We start from the raw sequence: 19,762 nt of genomic DNA on the forward strand, positions 1-19,762 counted from the left end.
ATTTTGTTTGTATGTCTTCTGTGAATTATTCCAATGAAGTTCTGGGGCATGTACTAATGGTGTCTACATGGGAAGTTCACTAAGCTATGTGATCTTATGCAAAATACAGTCATGGATCACTATGGCTTGCTGACTACAGCATATACCTCGACCATATGAGCATGAACCATTATGGAGGGTCCATATTCTTTATTTATGCTGCTTGCTTGTAGGTACAATGCTCCATCCTTGGTTCCTACTGCCTCATCCAAGATTGATACTACCATGCTCAATGATGAAAATAAAGCACTATGGATCATCATTCCATCTCATCTGTATATATTGCATTCTGTTGCATTCCATCCATCCATACATTCATTAATAGCTGCATATCATTCATACATAGTAATGACAATGGGTGCATACTCTATTTCGCTCTTCTTGCATAGGAATAGGTCCTCCATATCTTCTATCTAACATTGAATCCACCCCCTCAACCTCCCTATCTTGATCATCAATATCACCATAATCCCTTCATCATTTCCCATCAACTCAATCAAACTGCATTAATCACCATCCATCTCTAAATAAGATGGACTGCGCTTCCCATCCTCACTCATCCACACAATCAAGCTAGTTACTCTGTCTACACAGGCACATTGACTCACACACACCTAGACTATCAACAGATACTCTAATCAAGTATCTTTGGGTCTCAACAAGTAATTGATCATGGCAAACCTAGACTACAACAAGCATTTATCATAATGACCTAGTCTCAATGGGGCTACCATGATTCCCCACAACCATCCATCACACGCGCACACTATCAATTGATCAACCAATCAAACACAATCACATCGGACAATTACATCAATTGTCTAAGTCTCAATGAGTATTTTGCTTCATATACCTTGACTTCATCAGGCAATTACATCAACTGTCTAAGCCACATCAGGTCACTTTGATTCACTTACTTAGACTTTATCCTGTCCAAGCGAACAATTGACATCAACTGTCATGCTTTGACTCGACTAGCGCAATTAAACTAATTGCACCAGATTGTTCAACCAATTTTAATAAATTGTATAACATCAATCAAAAGCACACACCACATTTGCATCGTATATTTTCCCTGACCTAAAGGTACTCACTGGCTTGTTGTTTCTCCATTTCACTCTATTTTCTCCCATTCTTTTCCCATTATTGCTAATTTCTTCTAATATACCTCCCCTCCACTTCTTGTTCTTTTTCGAGAGATGGCCTAATTTTTCAAAAAAATTGGCCCATCTCTCAAGGGGGCATACCACCCATTAAATTAACATTTATGGGGCATATTTCTTCACACCTATTTTTCTTTCTTTGAAACAACGCGATAAACCACACCATCTTAAAGAGGGGCAAATGTAGTCACATAAATCTATCCATTTTAATTAAATGAATATTTGCTATTTATTTGATTAAAAATCCACTAGCCATTAGTTAATTAAATTAACATTTAATTAATTCATCTTCAAACATTTTCCTATTAATTAAATAAATTATTCAATTTATTTTAATTAATTCATTAAACCAAATTCACAATCAATTAAATGAATAAATCCTATTTATTTCATTTAATCCCCTTTCTTCTTTTAAATAAATTTAATAAAACATTTATTTAAATCATTAAATCCCCCCCACTTGCATTCTCCTAAAAATGCAAGTTGCACCTATTTGTTGAAATAAATGAATTTTATTTTAATAAAAATCTTATTTTCCCTCACCCACCAAACCCACTTGCAATTCTAATCCCCTTCTAGATTCTTCTAATCCCTTCCTAATTAGCCTAATCTATCCCCTAATTATTGTCACATTCTTAAGCAACTTGGAGTCACTTCTCAAAGACTCCAAAGTCTTTCAAAAGCATTTAATTCTTTATGTGTCCAACAAGCTAACCTCTAAAGTCTTCCAAACCACTAATGGCTCTTACATGACCATTTATGGTTAAATCCACTTGCACCCATGGTTAGGGACTTTGACCCCTAAATCAACCCCCATGTGACCCATGTGTCTTCTCAAGCATTTATTGTTTTGACCATGGTTGTCCTCACTAACTCTTGCACAAGAGTTTATCCATTGGATAAAAGCATTATTCTTTGGATAATGAATTTATTCACTCAACCCAACATTAACCTTACCTCCCAAGTTAACCCTTAGGTCATGTCAAACATTTAATGCTTATTCCCTCTCCTCTCAACCCATCTCATGTTGACACTTATCAACATGGGATTGGGTTGAAATCCCTCTCATGGATTGAATATCATTCAATCCCGACCCTTGTTGAGATTACTCAATCTCAACCATCCATTGCTTCATTTTTCCTATAAATAGAGCTCATTTCTTCATAATCCAGATCCTAAAAACTTGTATGCATTTACATTATAGTCATTTTTAGAGAGAGCATTTAGTATAAATCAATCATAATCACTCTTTTGGCTTAAAATCAACACTAGCTAATTATATAATCTCTCATTTTAGCTTTTGTTCACACTTGCATAGCATTAGATTAATCATTTTTCAATCTTGAACCTCCATAAGGCATCCATAGTGCAAAAAGGTTGTTGAGAGCTACACTAATTTGGAACTTGGAGAGGAGAGGAACAAGGGAGGAGGAGCTACAAGCATGGTGGAAGGCATTTGGATATGCCTTATTGTATTTGTTTTGATTGTCAAATGCTTTATTATGTTTTTAGTGTCTCTCTTGGTATGCCTACTTAGAATAGTCTTTGGTTGATTAACACTAACAACTCTTTGTTTCTTGTTGTTTCTCATATGTGTTATACCACCACAGGTTGTGTCTAACATCTCCCATTTTGCAGAGCATCAATTTCATTATGTTTATAATTTATAGTGTAGTTTTTAATTATCAACTATCATTAAGGGTGAAGAAGAAAAAAGGTGAGGAGGAAATTTAATCATTGCAACAACGATATTGGCTTTATTATATTATATTTATTTATGTTTTAAATAAATTAACAATTATTTTTACAATAAATTCAAAAATAAAATCTAGATATAATTAGAATCTTTCTTAAAAATTATTAGAAATATAAACAACATTTATATTCTATTTTCCCTTTTTACTTGCAAATCATTATAAAAAATATTCTATCATATTTTGTCTTTTTAGAGGCAAATTGAATCTAAAATTAAACTAAATTCTACTTCTTCAATTGTTAAATGATGAACAATTCATTTCAGGAAAAAATAATTTTATAGTTTATTTTTGAAATTTACAATTACCATTATTTAAATAGAAAAATTGCAATCCACTATAAAATGGAATTGCATACTGTCATAATTATTTTTAATTTCTAAAACATGATCTTTAAGTTAGATCCTGTGAAATAACCAAAATTTACAATTAAAAAAACCTTATTATTGATAAAGAAAGATGAGATTACAGATGGCGATCTCATCTTCGACATAAATATATTACAATATTTAAAATTAATATATTTTAAAAGTTCAATAATCAAACATACAAAATTCATTTATGTTGAGCTGATTGGCTAATATATTTATGGCTCGTTGTTAAAATAGGTGCAATATCAATGGATACAAAATCCAAGGCAAAGAGGACATTTCAATGAGAAAAGAACGCAGGGATCATTGATAAAGTTGAGTAATGGAGATATTATAATGTTATCGGCAGATGAAAGATAAAATAGTCATTTCCCGGTAAGAATAGTGAAGTCTAATATGAAAGCACCCAACATAGAGAAATCTTGTTTTGCCTCAATGTTTTCAGTGTGTAGAAATGTCGAGATTCTGAAAGCAAAAACATCAGAAGAAATCACAAACACCCAGGAAAAATTATGCCCAAGCCGAAATAAATGGCTCTATTTCCGTTAATTTCATTTCTTTTCTCCATAGGCTGAGGTTTTATACAGAGATTTTTTAAAATATCTCAACAGGTGTTGTTAAACAGGTTTAAAAATTTAAATTCTAATAAGGAATGTTAAATATAGAGTTCAATCAAAGAATATATGTGTGAGTAAATATCGCATGAGAATCAGGTTTCTGCAAATCAAATTGGAAAAATAAATCGAGATATAGATGTAATCCATATTCCTATAATAACATTTCCTGGTAACTATACTTGGGGATTTAAGAATTAAATCATTGGAATGTTGATATGGAAGCATAATTAAAGATAGTGAAGCAGAGGTTCTCCCAAGTTGGAGGGATGGGAAGGATGGGGGTGTGGTTTTGAGGATAGCAAACATTTTGATACATTTCAGAAAAGACAATGGGGAGGCTCTAGGAATTAAAAATTTAATTTCATAGATACAAACTAAATATTTGTAAAGAAATATACAATCTTTGTCTCTGATTATCCTTCCCCTTTGGCATTGATGTCAAATACCATAAGCTGTAAATAATCAAAGCCAAATTTCAATTGAAAAATATACCTGTACCAAAAAAATGACACTATAGCCACATGATCTTGTCCTAAGAAAAACACACAAATAGTCAGCCCATACATCATTGTAACAATGGCATAATGAAAGAGTGTATTGAAATAACTAACATCTATAATAGTATATACTACAGAGGAAGAACAAAAGGCTACCACTATTTCAAGAAATCATTGCAAATCATTGCCACTATCAAAAACCATTATTAATGAATAAAATGATGTTGTCACAAATCACATTTACTGTCAGAAACCACTGTTAAATCAAAGTTAATGAACAAAATGATGTTGTCACAAATCACAATTATTGAACTGAACTGATCAAATCCAAAGGAGAGAAAGAAGCAATGTTAACAATGCAAAAGGAGAGAAAGAATGCTGAGAAAAAATAGATCCAAGAGGGGCAACAAAGCATAAAGTATGGTACATAAAAGTACAAAGTACAAGTATGCATCATATCAAACACTAAGAAACACCCAAGAAGATAACAAGATGCAACAAGGGTAAAAACATAAACATGAAGAGCTACCCCTAACTCCATTGCTAGGAGTAAAAGCTTTTAAAGAGAACTAAGAGAGAGGAAATCTAGTTTATTTCTCATGCTTTCAAAGACTTCTTTAGATAAACGCTTAGTGAAAATATCAACCACTTGATCATGAGAAGTCACATAATCCAATACCACATCATTAGCTAAAACTTTTTCTTGAAGAAAATGATATTTAATATCAATATGCTTGGTGCGAGAATATTGAATGTGACTCTTTGAGATATTTATAGTGCTTATATTGTCACAAAGAATGGGCAATGGTTTAGAAACAACAACATGAATGTTTTTTAAAGTTTGTATCATCTAGAGAACTTGAGTACAACATGTAGCTACTGCAATGTAATCTGCCTCAACAGTGGATAGAGAAATTCTTTCTTTTTGCTATGCCAACCTACCAATTTTCCTCCAAGAAAGAATGCGCCACCAGAGGTTCTTTTCCTATCATCAAGACAACCTACACAATCAACATCTGTATATGGTATTAATGTGAAATCATTGTCTTGGATACCACAAGCCATACTCAAGTGTACTAGAAATGTAGTTCACAATTATTTTAACATTCAAATGAGTTTGTTTAGATGTAGATTGAAACCTTGAAACCAAACAAACCGAGTGCATAATGTATGGTCTTGTTGCAGTCAAGTAGAACAGACTATCAATCATAGATCTATACATCGTATGATCTATATCAGGCTAATGAACTTCTTTTAAAAGTTTGCAGCTTGTCTCCATAGGTGTACCAACAGGCTTACACCCACTCATCTAAAAAAACTCTAGAATTTGTTTGGCATACTTGGTTTGAGAATAAATATCCCTTTATCTAACTGGATGACTTGTAAACCTAAGAAAAATGAAAGTTCACCCAACATAGACATTTCAAACTTGGATTTCATGATATGTGGAAACTTAGAACAAAGATCAGTATCATCACAACCAAAGATAATGCCATCTACATAGACAACAACAATTAACATATTGTCACCTTTGATTTTGAATTATAATTTGTTGTCTACAACACCTTTTAAGAAACCTTGTTCCTAGAAATGCTTGTATAACTTAGCATACTAGGCTCTTGGAGCCTATTTTAAGTCGTACAAGGCTTTTCTCAATCTGTACACATGATCTTCCTTGCCTGCACACACAAAACCCTCAAGCTATTCCATGTAGACCTCTTCTTCAAGATCACCATTTAAAAATGCATTTTTTACATCCATTTGAAACACTTTAAAGTTTTTATACATAGAAAAAGCTAAGAAATTTTTTATGGCCTCAAGTTTGGCCACAGGTACAAATGTCTCATCAAAGTCTATACCCTCAATCTAAGAGTATCATTTAGATACTAACCTTGTTTTATTTCTGATCACAATTCCTTTATCATCAAGTTTATTCTAAAAAACTATTTGGCACCAATAATATTTTTATCTGAGGACCTAGGAACAAGTTCCCAAGTCTTATTCTTCTCTATTTGGTCAATTTCTTCTTACATAGCCTTGAATCATAGAGCATCATTACTAGATTTTGCATATGTTTTGGGCTCAAATTGTGATAACAAACACTAGTAAACTTGTTGATTCTTTGTTTTTGCAAGTTTTCTCCGTGTTTGTATTCCAATAGATGTATCACCTATTACAAGGTATTCGGGATGGTTTTTCTATAGCAACTTAGGGGATAGTTTTGGAGCAGTTTTTGGAGGGGTATTTTGAGGGCCTGTCTCTTCTTGTTTGTGTTTAGAATATTGCTCAATTTCAAATTGTTGTTTAGTTTCAGATTGTACAATACCATGTTCTGTCATTATTTTACTAGATTCTTTTAAATAATCAATGATTATTTGATTGAGCAGGGATTGTAAGGCAATCTTGCAGATATATTTTGGGTTTTTCTCTTTAGGAGAGGAATTAAATATACATGAAGTATCTCTGCTAGTGAATAGACTATTTGTTGCTTAGAATCTGATAAACGATTTTGTTATCAAGAAGAAGGACTCAAATACGTCAGGCATGTATTGGGTTAATGAAAGCTGAGGTGATGAAATGTATGAACTATTTCGGTTTGGAAGTCCTGTTTGATTTAGGTGACTCTATGGCCTAGATAAGACACTGATACCAGTAGTGGAGTTTCTTCTATTTTTCTTGGGATCAAAACTGAAGATAAACACATATTCTTTTCACATGTTTTCAAGTATTTGCAAAGGTGATGAGGTCCATAGTTTTTTATGCATTGGTTTAATGTGGATCTCTGTTTAAAAGTGTGAATTTGTTCACAAAAGGTATATCCACTTGAACTTCAGACAAGTTCAAAGTGTAGAAGGTTCTCAAACCTTGTTATATGTTGTTCTTGTGTTCTATTTCCCAGATCTCTTCATATGTAGATAGAGTTATTCATTTTCTTACAAGAGGATAGGAGGGAAATCAGAATTTGTGACCAACAAAAGTGGTGACTCTGTTGGGGATGGTTGATTGCAGGTCATGTATGTGTAAGGAATATACATAGTTTATTTTATTGTCTCTAAGCATTCTTTGTTTTCAATAAATCCAGTCTTCAAGGGAGTTTGGGTTTGTCCTCTCAAAGTGGGAGTGTAAGGGTTGTTTTCAGGTACTCTTCAAGGAAGAGTTTAAATTCTATGAGCAATCATTTTGGATTTAGGATAATGTCTGGATAAGTATAATCCTCTATATGAGTTTAGAATGTATTAATATCAGGTATTAAGACAGGGAGACCTTTCCTAAATAAATTGGAGTTGTAGTAAAGGTTTTCATTTTTAGTTTGATGTATGACTCTATTGCCCTTGGATAAGGCAGTGATCTTACAAATTTTGGGGTTTTCTGAGGGATTTAAAATAAAAAATAAGAATATCTAGCTTTAATTTTATGTTTTTAATGTTAGTTTGTTCCATCCATCTCATGATTCAAACAATGTTGAGTTTCAAGTGTGGATCTAGCCCATCTGTAGTAACCTCCTAGTTTTTGAACCTTTTGAGATCCATCTGCTTTTGTTGATGTAGTCTTGTGTGTAATGGGTCTGATTAAATGCATCACAAGTACACCCACCTAGGTTTTGTAGAGCCTGAAGAGTAGAAGGATTTAGAAATGCAATATTTGAAGAAACATGTCATAAGATTGGTCATTTGGCATCTAGATGTCTTGAAAGGAATGCAAGATTTGAAGAAAGAGTTAAGAAATCATTGAAGCCTAATAAAAATAGATATAGATTCAAGAGAAACAAATAATGCTACATAGTGGATGAGGAAGGAGTAGCTGATGACTTTGAGGATGAACCGACGGAAGACTCTACTATTGGATTCAACAATGCAAAGGAATGGGTGTTTTATGCCCTAGAAGAAGGTGAACTAGAACCGGGTATCAAGAATGAAGAAAAGGCCCTAGTAGAAAAAGTTGAAGACAAGGATGAATGGGTAATTGATAGTGGATGCTCACATCATATGAATGGATATAAAAAAAAATTTATGTCCCTGCATGAATACAATGGTGCTCAAGTAAGATTTGGAGATGACAAAACATGTATGATCAGAGGTAGAGGTAGTATTTCTCTAGATGGTAAGCATAATACTGACAATGTCTATTATGTAGAAGGTTTAGAGAATAATCTTTTGAGTGTTGGTCAATTGGTGGACAAGGGATTCCAACTTCAATTCAAGGATAGAAAATGCAAAATCATTAACAAGACTAGTTTGGAGATTGCTACCGGTACTCAGAGTAGAGGTAATATATTTCACTTGAACACTGGTAATAAGACATGTTTGATTGCTCATACCGATGAGAGTTGGTTATGGCATAAAAGGTTGTGTCATGTTAATTTTGATTGTATTTTCAAGATCAGTTCAACAAAGGCAGTTAGAGATATACCTAAGATTATGAAGCCTCATAATGTGGTATGTAAGGAATATCAATTGGGAAAGCAAGTTAGAGGTACTTTTAAGAGTATACAAGATAAATCTAATGATGTTCTTGATTTGATTCATGTTGACTTTTGTGGTCCATCAAGGACTAGAAGCTTTCAAGGTGATAGGTACTTCATGCTGATAATTGGTGATTATTATAGAGTGATGTGGGTGACTTTTCTTAGGGAGAAGTCTTAAGCTTTTGAGAAATTCAAGATCTTTAAAGAAAAATTAGAAACTGGATTGAAATCAAATTGTTTAAGATCAGATCAAGGTGGTGAGTTCACTTCTCATGAATTTAATAGTTATTGTGAGACAAATGGAATCAGGAGATAGTTATCTGCTCCTTGGACTCCTCAGTAGAATGGAGTGGTTGAAAGAAAGAACATAACCATTTTGGATGTAACAAGAACCATGATGATGGAAGCCCAAAAACCTCACATCTACTGGAGAGAAGTAGTGATTACAACAGTCTACACATTCAACAAAGTTCACATCAAAGGTGAAACCAGTAAGACTCCTTATGAATTATGGTTTCAACCTACACCTACAGTTAAATATTTCAGAATTTTTGGAAGTAAATGTTATATCAAAAGGGATGATTCAATTGGGAAGTTTGATCCTAGATGTGATGAAGGAATATTTCTTGGTTATTCTAATCAAAGAAAAGCATATAGATGTTATAACAAAAGATTGTAGAAAATTGTGGAAAGTCTAAATGTGAAAGTGGATGACCAATACATAAATCAATCTATATCATATGACAGGGAACTGGCAGTGGAAATGATCATAATTGAACTGACAATGCCTTAACCGGTACAGGACATTGAGACTGTTACACCGACATAATCAGAAAATTCAACTATGACTGATGATCAGATCACTGAACCTGAAGTTCATAAGACTTCAAGATATGTAAGATTAAATCACTCTGAAGATCAAATCATTAGAGATAGGAACAAGGGAGCTATGACAAGAAGAAGACTGGCAAATGAAGAGGTATGTTTTATTTCTCAAGTTGAACTAGTATTTGTTATTGAAGCTTGTAAAGATAAACATTAGTTAAAGGCTATGGAAGAAGAATTAGATTAGATAGAAAAGAATGAGACTTGGACTTTAGTTCCCCAGCCTAAAAATAAGAATGTTATTGGAACTAAATGGGTTTTCAGAAATAAACTAAATGATGATGGTCAAGTTATAAGAAACAAGGCTAGACTAGTTTGTAAAGGATACTCTCAAAAGGAAGGAATTGATTATGGTGAGACTTTTGTACCTATAGCTAGAATTGAAGTTGTTAGACTATTTCTTGCCTATGAATCATATAAGAACTACAAGGTTTATCAAATGGATGTTAAATGTGCATTTTTTAATGGTGAACTTGAAGAAGAGGTATACATTGAGTAGCTTGATGGTTTTTCATTGACAGATGATAAGGATATGGTTTGTAGGTTAAAGAAAGCATTATATGGATTGAAACAAGCTCCCAGAGCTTAGTATGCAAGGTTGGATAAATATCTTTTGAAGCGTAGTGAACCAGTAGTTATCTACTACATGTCAAAGAATCTAGTATTTCACTCTAAGACTAAGTACATATTAATAAAGTATAACTTTCTAAAGGACAAGGTAGAAGAAAAGGAAGTCAAATTGGTTTATGTGAACACTAAAGAAAAAATTGCAGATATATTCACTAAACCGATGTCTAAGGAATCATTTGAGTATTTGAGAGATAGGTTGGGGGTTTTTGCCCCTCCTACAGAGACTTGATTGATGCAGTTTGGCATCAGTCTGACATGCATTATCAAAGATACTATTCATTCCGACATTGATGAGTTCTGCTACTACTCAGGGGTAGCAGTCAGCTTTGAGATACACAAAATTTTGATATCTATATCATATCTCTGGCATTGATGTCAAAGGGGGAGAGATATTTTTGTGAAAAAGAAAACTTAAGAGCTATACAAAGATATTATTCAAATGGGGATTTTGTTGGTTGTCTTCCATTGGGGGAGACTTGTTTGGCATTTCTTGGTACTTAGATATTTTTTCACATCTAGTGTTGCCATCAATGCCAAAGGGGCAGATTGTTAGCAATATGGAAGGCTTGATTATGTGTTGCATTGTTGTTTTGTCATTGATGTCAACACTAGCTCTTATGACAGGTTTTGGTTACAGGCAGAAGATCTAGTCTTACCGACAGAAGAGACTATCTATTGGACACTTCTGACATGTTTGGATTAATGGAATGTGTTTGGTTATATATGCTACATGCTTCTAGAGCATGTCTTAGTTAGATGGTATTGAATTGGTAATCGAATGCTACGATACACTCTAGTAAACCCTATCAGTATAGGTTTAAGGTTTTACTAGTAGAGATTTTATTGAGAATCCTTGACATGATGCATAAGTGGTGTTGGTGCGGTTTCTAAGATGTAGAATATGTTCTTTGATCATGATTCAACCAGGTGGAGACATCACTTTGGTGTGGTGGACCAAGAATAGGTCCGGTGCCTATCTAGTTTATGAACCGGTATCATGTTAACATGTTCTCTACATGTTACTGGGATAATTTATGGATTTGTTAATGTTATTTTGGTCTAAATCCGACATGGCATATCATTGTAATATGGATGTTTGTAATGATCTTATTGTAATATCTTTTAGTTGGCTGACCTAATTGGGTTAGGCCTTAGGGTTTGTATAAATTGATGTAAGATCTCATTGAAGATCATAGGGATATGGCAAGGAATATAATGAGAAAATATTGCAATATCATTCTGGCAGAGGATTAGGTCGATCATTGAAGATCGAATTGGGTTTATGTAAGAGGTCAATGGCCTCCGGTATTGAGCTTAGCCGAGACTATAATCAGGGATGGTAGATGCTATCTCTGGTAGTTCTTTTTCCTGGATAGTTGTCCAAATATCTTGAGGTGATTTTAGCATCTTTGTAGTCATTGAGACTCTTTTGTAATGAGCAGTGCGTTGTAGGCAGTGTGCCTTCTTGCATGTGTAGGCCCCTCATTGTATCACATACTTTCTATAGAAGTATCATCTGATTGTGGGTAGGCTTCCCACCGTGGTTTTTTCCTTTATCGATTTTGCCATGTACAAATCATGGTGTTATGTGGTATGGTTTCATTGTGTTGATTATCTATTTTATTATTGAGTTGCATTTTTTACCGATATCTAGTTCTACCGATATCTATTTTTGCTATTCTAATATTTAATGTTTGTGTGCTCCGATTTAAGGTTGTATAGTGGATCAATTGTTATATTCTATTAACAACTGATTAACCCCCCTCTCAGTTGTTCACCAGTTATCCTAATAGACTTCCATGGACAACTTATGTTGAAAAATATAATCATCCCATATAGATCAGGTATTGCATGATCATGCCAACACAACACCTCAACAGGTGGACATGCCTTCCCAATCTCACCCTCTACCTATATGAGCACATGAGGCCATGAGTGGGGCATAATATTAGCTTATTAGTGTGTGTAAAACCCAAATAAATCCCAACCCAAATTTTAATTAATGTTATCACTTATTAAACTACTCACCTATGTGTTATCCTAACAACCACTTAGGGCCCTGACCCCCATAAAGGGCCACTCTCCCTTGACGCACCTATATATCCTATACTCCATGGCTCAACACAAACATCATGAAATGCAAGATATAGGAACAATAGGAATCCATAATCACAAATCGATAACACATTCTGCAAATAGGACTTCCACACATATAAACCAATCATAAGGTCAAGTCTTGAAAACTGAGTCATAATCCCAAAAAATTTATTCCTCTTCAAAAGCCAAGTCAAGAATGAACACATGAACAATTATTTAGTCAAATTGAGCCAAATAAAACATGGATAACCAAAATTGACAAGATAATTGCTCACCTAAGCCTCTAGTACCGATCGAGAAACCAAATTAGGTCAAAATTGAGTCAATTATGCAAGCTGGTCAAAACCCAAAAAAATCTAGGCAGTTGGTAAAAACATGGGTAGTTGGCAAAAATCTAGGTAGTTGGTGAAGATTTCTACGTAGTTGGTCAAATGTGTTGTACAGTTAGTCAGAAAGATAATAAAATAAGATAAACAACTCATAATACTTATTAGACAAAAAAACATTTCAAAAGAGTCTTCAATAACATCTAAAAACATAGAAAAATCAAACACAAAGACTCATATGGGGATTTCAATCAAGCATGCAAAAAAACTAGCTCACAAAAACACTGAGTCCCCACACCCGATTTCAAGAAAAAACACAATCTTTACAAATCATGAATAAGAACTTAATCTCAGATAATAAATATAATCCAAAGAACATCCCAATTCCCCCTAATAATCTTTTGTATTCAAAATTGGAAAAATCAAGTGAAATTAAATAGAGAAATTAGATACCTACTTGAAAACTTGTGAAAGAAAGAGAGAGAGAAAGATAATTTTGATGATGAATTATGAAAACATGAAGTCTCTAAAAAGTAACAAACAAAAATCCAAATCAATCAAGTAGAGAGAGAGAGAGAAAGAGAATTTGGATGATGAATTCTAAAAACCTGAAGTCTCTTCAAAATAACAACCAAAAATCCAAATCAACCAAGCTCAAGAGATCAAAACCATGCTCAATAAAAATCCAAAGTTAAACTGAAAATATAAATCCCTCTCCTCAAATTCACACTCTAAAATTCTTCACAAATAGAGAGTTTTTTAGTGGTGAATCTTCACCGATTGGCGAATTCTGTGCAAATAGTCTGGGGCAACATCATGATCAAATCACCTAGAATTTCGGGGTTAACGACACACTGTAGAATCTGGCTTCGCCATTGACCACACACCATCGATGTGCATGCCCATAATATTTGCCTGGAATCACTCGGATGTGGGTAGTAGATCACCTCTGTTATTCGCCAGCAAAAGTAAAATGACCACATACCCAGGACCTAATTCGCCAATGGTAAATTAAATGTTCATTGCACGCATCGGCCAAATTCACCAATATCAATTAAAACGTTATAAACATTCGAGGACCCATTTTGCCCCACTTAAATTAAATGTTCATTGCATGCCCATGCAATTTGCCAAAAATGCAATTAAATTAAATGTTTATTGGCAATTGCGACGCCTGGGCCTCATGCAATTTGCCAAAAATGCAAACATGGATTGCTATAAATACACTCTTTCTTACAATTTGTTCATATCTGATTAGTAAATTGGGAGCTCTCAAGTCTTGATTCGCATTCCACAAATTGAGTTGGAAATTTGAAGTTCATTGTAGGGCGGAGGGCCAGAGTTACAATCCTGCAACACAGGCCCAGGCATTCCTAATTCCTAATTCAGAGAATTGAGAAGGCATAAAGGTGAGTAATCATTTCTTCATACTTGATAGTATTAGTTTTAACTTTTAATTCATAGTGAGGTCAAGACTCAAGATGCCACAGTTAGACATGGGTGAGACTCCTCAAGGTGGTGAAGGTATTGAGATGTCACACAAGGGTGAGACTGAGACTCCTCAGGGTGGTGAAGGGATTGGGATGTCAGACAAGGGTAAGACTCCTTAGGGCGGTGAAACTAAAGGGATTGAGAGGCCATCAAAATGCCCAAAACTTAAACTTAAAGATACTACCATAAAGTCTTTCTTTGGAATTGGCAAAGTTTCTGGTCCATCAACTTTTGCAGTTGTAGAAGCCTTTCACAGTAGCTCACCACCACCACAAGGTGGGATTGTCATTGAGTTAAATGCATCAAATGAGGATGACAATACCGACATGACAGAAGATGTTCTAAGGGATACACACAATGAGATAATTCACTCGAATGCAAATGATAGTACTTGTTATCATTGTTTAAAAATGGGTATGCTTGTCCCTCAATTGGGTAGGGTTTTTGAAATTTTTGAGTCTGGTATTGCCCATGTTTTTTAAAAATTGTTTTAAGTCCTAAGGGGTTTGGGGTTTAGGTTTTAAGTCACTTCAATATCCGAGAAAAACCCTATTGGTTTCTAGTTTGGTGTTACTTTATTCATTTAAGTGATGGGTCCATTTATCATAAAAAATGTTTCCCCCTTGTCATTTACCTAGGCGGTCCCTTTAAATGTTTTAATTTCTGTTTACTTTTAATCTACCTTTTCTAATGTCCGTCAGGCCTTATAAGAATCATGCAACTTTCTGTTGATCTAGCGGCCCGTGTTGATTCGTGACCAAAAGGTGCTCAAAAGTTAGCTTCCGCGAAGTAGCGAAAGGCAAAAGTGGACCTGACATATAGGTTTGGACCAAAGCTAAACACTGATCAAGTTTCATCTGATCGGACGGACAACGTGGTTTCGTGAGATCAAGCTGAATGTGTTTTAACCTTCGCAAAATGGTGAAAGGGTTTGGCAGGTCCCAGAAACAAGCAGTCTTCTTTGGTTAAAGAGTGATTAGGTTGGAAAAGCATCAATGGTTCGTGTTGATTCATGGCTGGGAGATGCACGAGTTCTACCTTCAGTGAAATAGCGAAAAGGTAAAGGGTCCCGCTAAAGGTGGTAGTGAATGTGGTAGGTTCAGCTGGCAATGACAGAGCAGTGACGAGGCGCTTAGTTGGTGGTTTGCAGTGGGCTCGAGCAAGGTTGCCATAGAAAGGAGCCAATAACGAGCAAGTTTTTGAGATCTAATAGCTCGCGTGAATTCGCAAAGATAAGATGCTACCAGGTTAACCTTTGCAAAGTGGGGAAAAGGCCGGTGGGCCCAAAGACAAGCAGGGCTCGAAGTTAAAAGCCAACCAGGTCTGTTTTGATCTATCAGTTCTCGTGGTTTCGTGTCTACAAGCCAAACAAAGAATAATGTTCGTGAAGTCACGAAAGATAGGTAGAAATCACACAGAGGTGTGACATGGCATAATAGCTGCCGCTTTTTATAGAGCTCGATAGTGATGTGCCGAGTGACACGTGGTTTTAAAAAGTGGTTGAGGGATCACCTAGCTGTAACCAGCAGTTATGTGGGAATAATAAAGATAACACGTGGTGGATTAAAGGTAGAACCCAGAGAAGTTTCTAGGGCTAATGGCCGACTGCCATGTGGCATTTATTAACCCTAGAAGAAGTGGGGTAAGTAATTCTCAAATAAAGGGCCCACTTAAAAGGCATTCATCTCAAGATTGATCCAATGCTTCTTGTTGTTTCGGGGCCCGAAGATGCCCACAACTTAACCTTAGTGAAATGGCAAAACCCGTTAGCCGTCAAGATGAGGCACAGTTAGTTGAAAAGATTGACCATCCTAGTTGGAGTTAAAGACCAGGTGATTTGATTTCAATCTAACGCTTGGCGTAGCTTCACAAACAAAAAGTGCACAACTGTTAAAGTCCACAAAGTGGCAAAAAGGAGGTAGGGCCCAACACTAAAGCAAAGAGATCAAACAGAGATAAATGCGATGTAAGTTCTCATGATCCAACGACGAGTGTTGTTTTGTGAAAGAAAAGAGCACAGGTTTTATGTTTTGTGAAATAGCGAAAGAGAGAAACAGAGGAAAGACTTAGAGAAATTAAGACCTATTGGAGCCAGTTTTAAATTTGATTTGGCGAATTCAATTCTGAAAAGAAAGCCAAAGCATGCGGAGTTAATTTCTAAAAACTTAAATTCCAACTTGTCCTTTTGAGTCCGCATCAAATTGATTGCCAAGTATTGTTTCATCAAAGTTTATTGCAGAGCAATTTTCTTCAGGCAAATAATCATGTTTTTTGTGCTTTTCTTGATAACTCTTCGTTTGTTCTCAAATAATACTATGTGAATTACTTCATTGGAGGCCTATGCTAGCATCTAGTGGTATAATTGTTTGACCAAAATGGCACCCAAAAGAGAATTAACAGGGAAGGTGAGTTACCAGGACCGAAATATCCGTGATGATTTTTTAGAGCAGCTAACCATGTCCACCAATGTTGGGGCTAAGGCCAAAGAGCTAGTACCCAAGAACCCTCATCTAAAAATTGGAGATGGCCTTTATGATAATGGTAATTGGTTGAGGGACCCTGAAATAGGAATGTCAGGCTTAGGACTATTCAAAGTCAATTTTAGGCAGAGGAATTCCCCAGCTCCTTTGAATGGCATATGGGAATAGGATTTAGGAAAGCTTGTGGTCCTAGGTATTTTTATGGATGTAGATCTGTTAGCCCTGATTGCACAGAATTATGACTCTGTGGCAAGATGTATTAGGAACATAAAGGGATCAGTCTTGATTAAGATAAATGAAGATGAATTTAGGAAAGTGTTTAAACTCAGTGAGTCCTCCAATTTGTTAGAGCCTATTGACTTTGAGTCGTTAGCCCAGGTTTACAACGCACAAAGGGATCATCTTAGAAGTGGCCCATTGAAAGAATTCTTTGTAAAGATAGGGGGGTTAACAGTTGTAAGCCCTAGCACAATGGAACCATTCCCTCTCAACTTATTTACACTGAGAGCTAAGGGTATGTATTGGGCATTATGCCAAATCTTTGGAGAGGATGCTGAAAAGAATATGCCAACCCATTATATGTTAATGATTGCACAAATTCTAAACCCCTCCCTAGCAATAACATTTTATTATGCCTCATACCTTGCTAATGCAATTCATAAAGGGATAGTAGGAATCAAGAATGGTAAGGTGGATAGGCCGTTTGGATGGTATTCCATGTTAATGCACATGTTCTTGTTCAAAGGTGCTGATTACTTTGCAAATGAAATGGACCTAATCAAGATAAAGGATAAAGAGGAGATGCTAGTACAATTGTGGAGTACTGTTCTATCTTGGGATAGAGAGGATGCAAGTTATCTAAAGTTTGATAGATGCTTTGCATCTAAAATTAGGATTCTTCTATGCAGAGAAAACCCTAGAATTCCTAAGGCTCTTTTGGAGTTTCTCAGACCTAAGGAGTTTGCAGAGGATATCAAGATTGTTCACAATTGGGGAGACATATATTTGTACTCTGTGTCTATTGTTTTTGGAGTGTTTGGATTTAGAGGCACCCCCTATTTACTACCCTATCAGGTCCCATTAAAGATAGGGATTACAAAAGTATTAAGATAGATTGGAGGACTGCAGGAGGCTGAGTTAACTAACAAGGGTAAAGAGACAATTTTCCCAACTATTACCACAACCCACAATTTTGTAATCACTAAGGGTGGATGGAAATATTTTGAAGAATTCTTTAAGCCATATAGACTGTCAACTGCAATATCAAGATGTGCAAACCCCGAGGACTTTTTCAATGACATGTTCAGAAAAAGAGCAGTGTGTAGAGGTAGGCCACATCAATTTCAGTTACCAGAATATCTGATTAGAAATGAATTCAGCCTAGATGAGTAGGAACTAAGGAAGGAGAAGTGGGTTGCATATAAGAAAGCCCTTGATTTTATACATCAATTTGAGACTAGCTATGACCCTCTTTCTAGCTTCAATCCATTTGAGGAGAAAATAAAATTCCCGATTCTTTATTTTGAAGACCTCATGCAGACCTTAAAAGAAAAGAGGGAGGCCATAATGAAAAATGAGCCTGATAAGGTTAAGATGGTCTTGGCTAAGCCTGCATTTCCTAGAGCTATCCCACCTTGTGACTATGTAATGTGCAAGAAATCAAAGTACACTGTGATGATGCTAGTGACAGGTGTGCCTTCCACTTCAAAAGCAAAAAGGATGATTGAAGATGTCATTGACATTCAGGATTCCCCTAAGAGGCAAAGAGTGGGAAAGGAAATTGAAACTGATGAGCCTCAATATTCTCCATCTCAGTCTCCTATCCACATTGGAGATGAACAAGTTGTGGCTGAATAATTATTGCAGTTAGGGAGTCTCGGTGAGATTGCCTATACCTATGAGGAGACTCAAGAGGGGATGCCCGAAGAGCCACCTAATGCTGAAATGGATTTGACTAATGGTGAGTTAAAGGGCCAAGAATTGGACCTTACTATTAAGCAAGCTAGTGAAGAATTCCTAGCTGACAACAATTTTGTCACATCAGGAGCTTTTATGCAGTTTCTATGGAAGCAAACTATTGATCAATTCAAGATCAGATATGAGCAAAAGGTAAGTGAATAACCTCTCAAGGATGCAGCCCAAGTGGAGGAAGAGGTTAAGAAAGAAATGATGGAGGAGCTCAAAGCAATCACCCCTTAGAAAGGATGAGAGATGTTGGAAAAAGTTGGTGTGCTGATTCTCCCTAAATGGGACATAGCTGATGCATTAATTCTTGATGCAGTAAGGAAGGAGTGACCTTTAGCAAGGATAATGCTGCCTTGGTCATGTGGTCTCTAAAAAGAGATGAAAATAGAAAGAAAAAGGATACCCCACGGTCAAGCTACCTTGGGGGTATGATAGTGAAAAGAGTACAAAGCACAGGGGTAGTAGAAGTTGCAAGCACAATCCTAGAGAATGCAAAATTCAATGTTGTAGTGGAAAAGAAAGAAGCAAAGGAAAAGGAAGATCTCCAAGCTATGTTGGCAATAATTTTAAAAGATTACAACAATTCCAAGGAGGAGGTAATGGGTAAAGATAGCATTATTAGCAAGTTGAAAAGCTAGTTGGCAGGACAATACCATCAAGGTGAGTCCTCAACATTGATTATCGCTTCTTCTCCTACATGGCCTCCACCTACTAGCCCCATCATTGAATTCCCACCATCTCTAGTACCTTCTAGTTCCCAATTGGTTGAGATCACTCCCCATGAGTTGGACAAGCTAAAATAGGGTCGATCCCTGTTTGCAAAGAAATATGAAGAGAGAGTGAGGGCTACGATTTTGAGTTTTACTAACACCATAGGGTCCTCATTAATATACAACAGCATGAGAAAAATTTTGGACATGTGGAATGAGCTCAATGGAGACAAGGCTATTCTGATGCGTATTTTTGACAAGTAGAAACCCAG

The sequence above is a fragment of the Cryptomeria japonica genome, chromosome 11 (genome assembly GCF_030272615.1).
Source record: "Cryptomeria japonica chromosome 11, Sugi_1.0, whole genome shotgun sequence".
Classification (NCBI taxonomy): domain Eukaryota; kingdom Viridiplantae; phylum Streptophyta; class Pinopsida; order Cupressales; family Cupressaceae; genus Cryptomeria; species Cryptomeria japonica.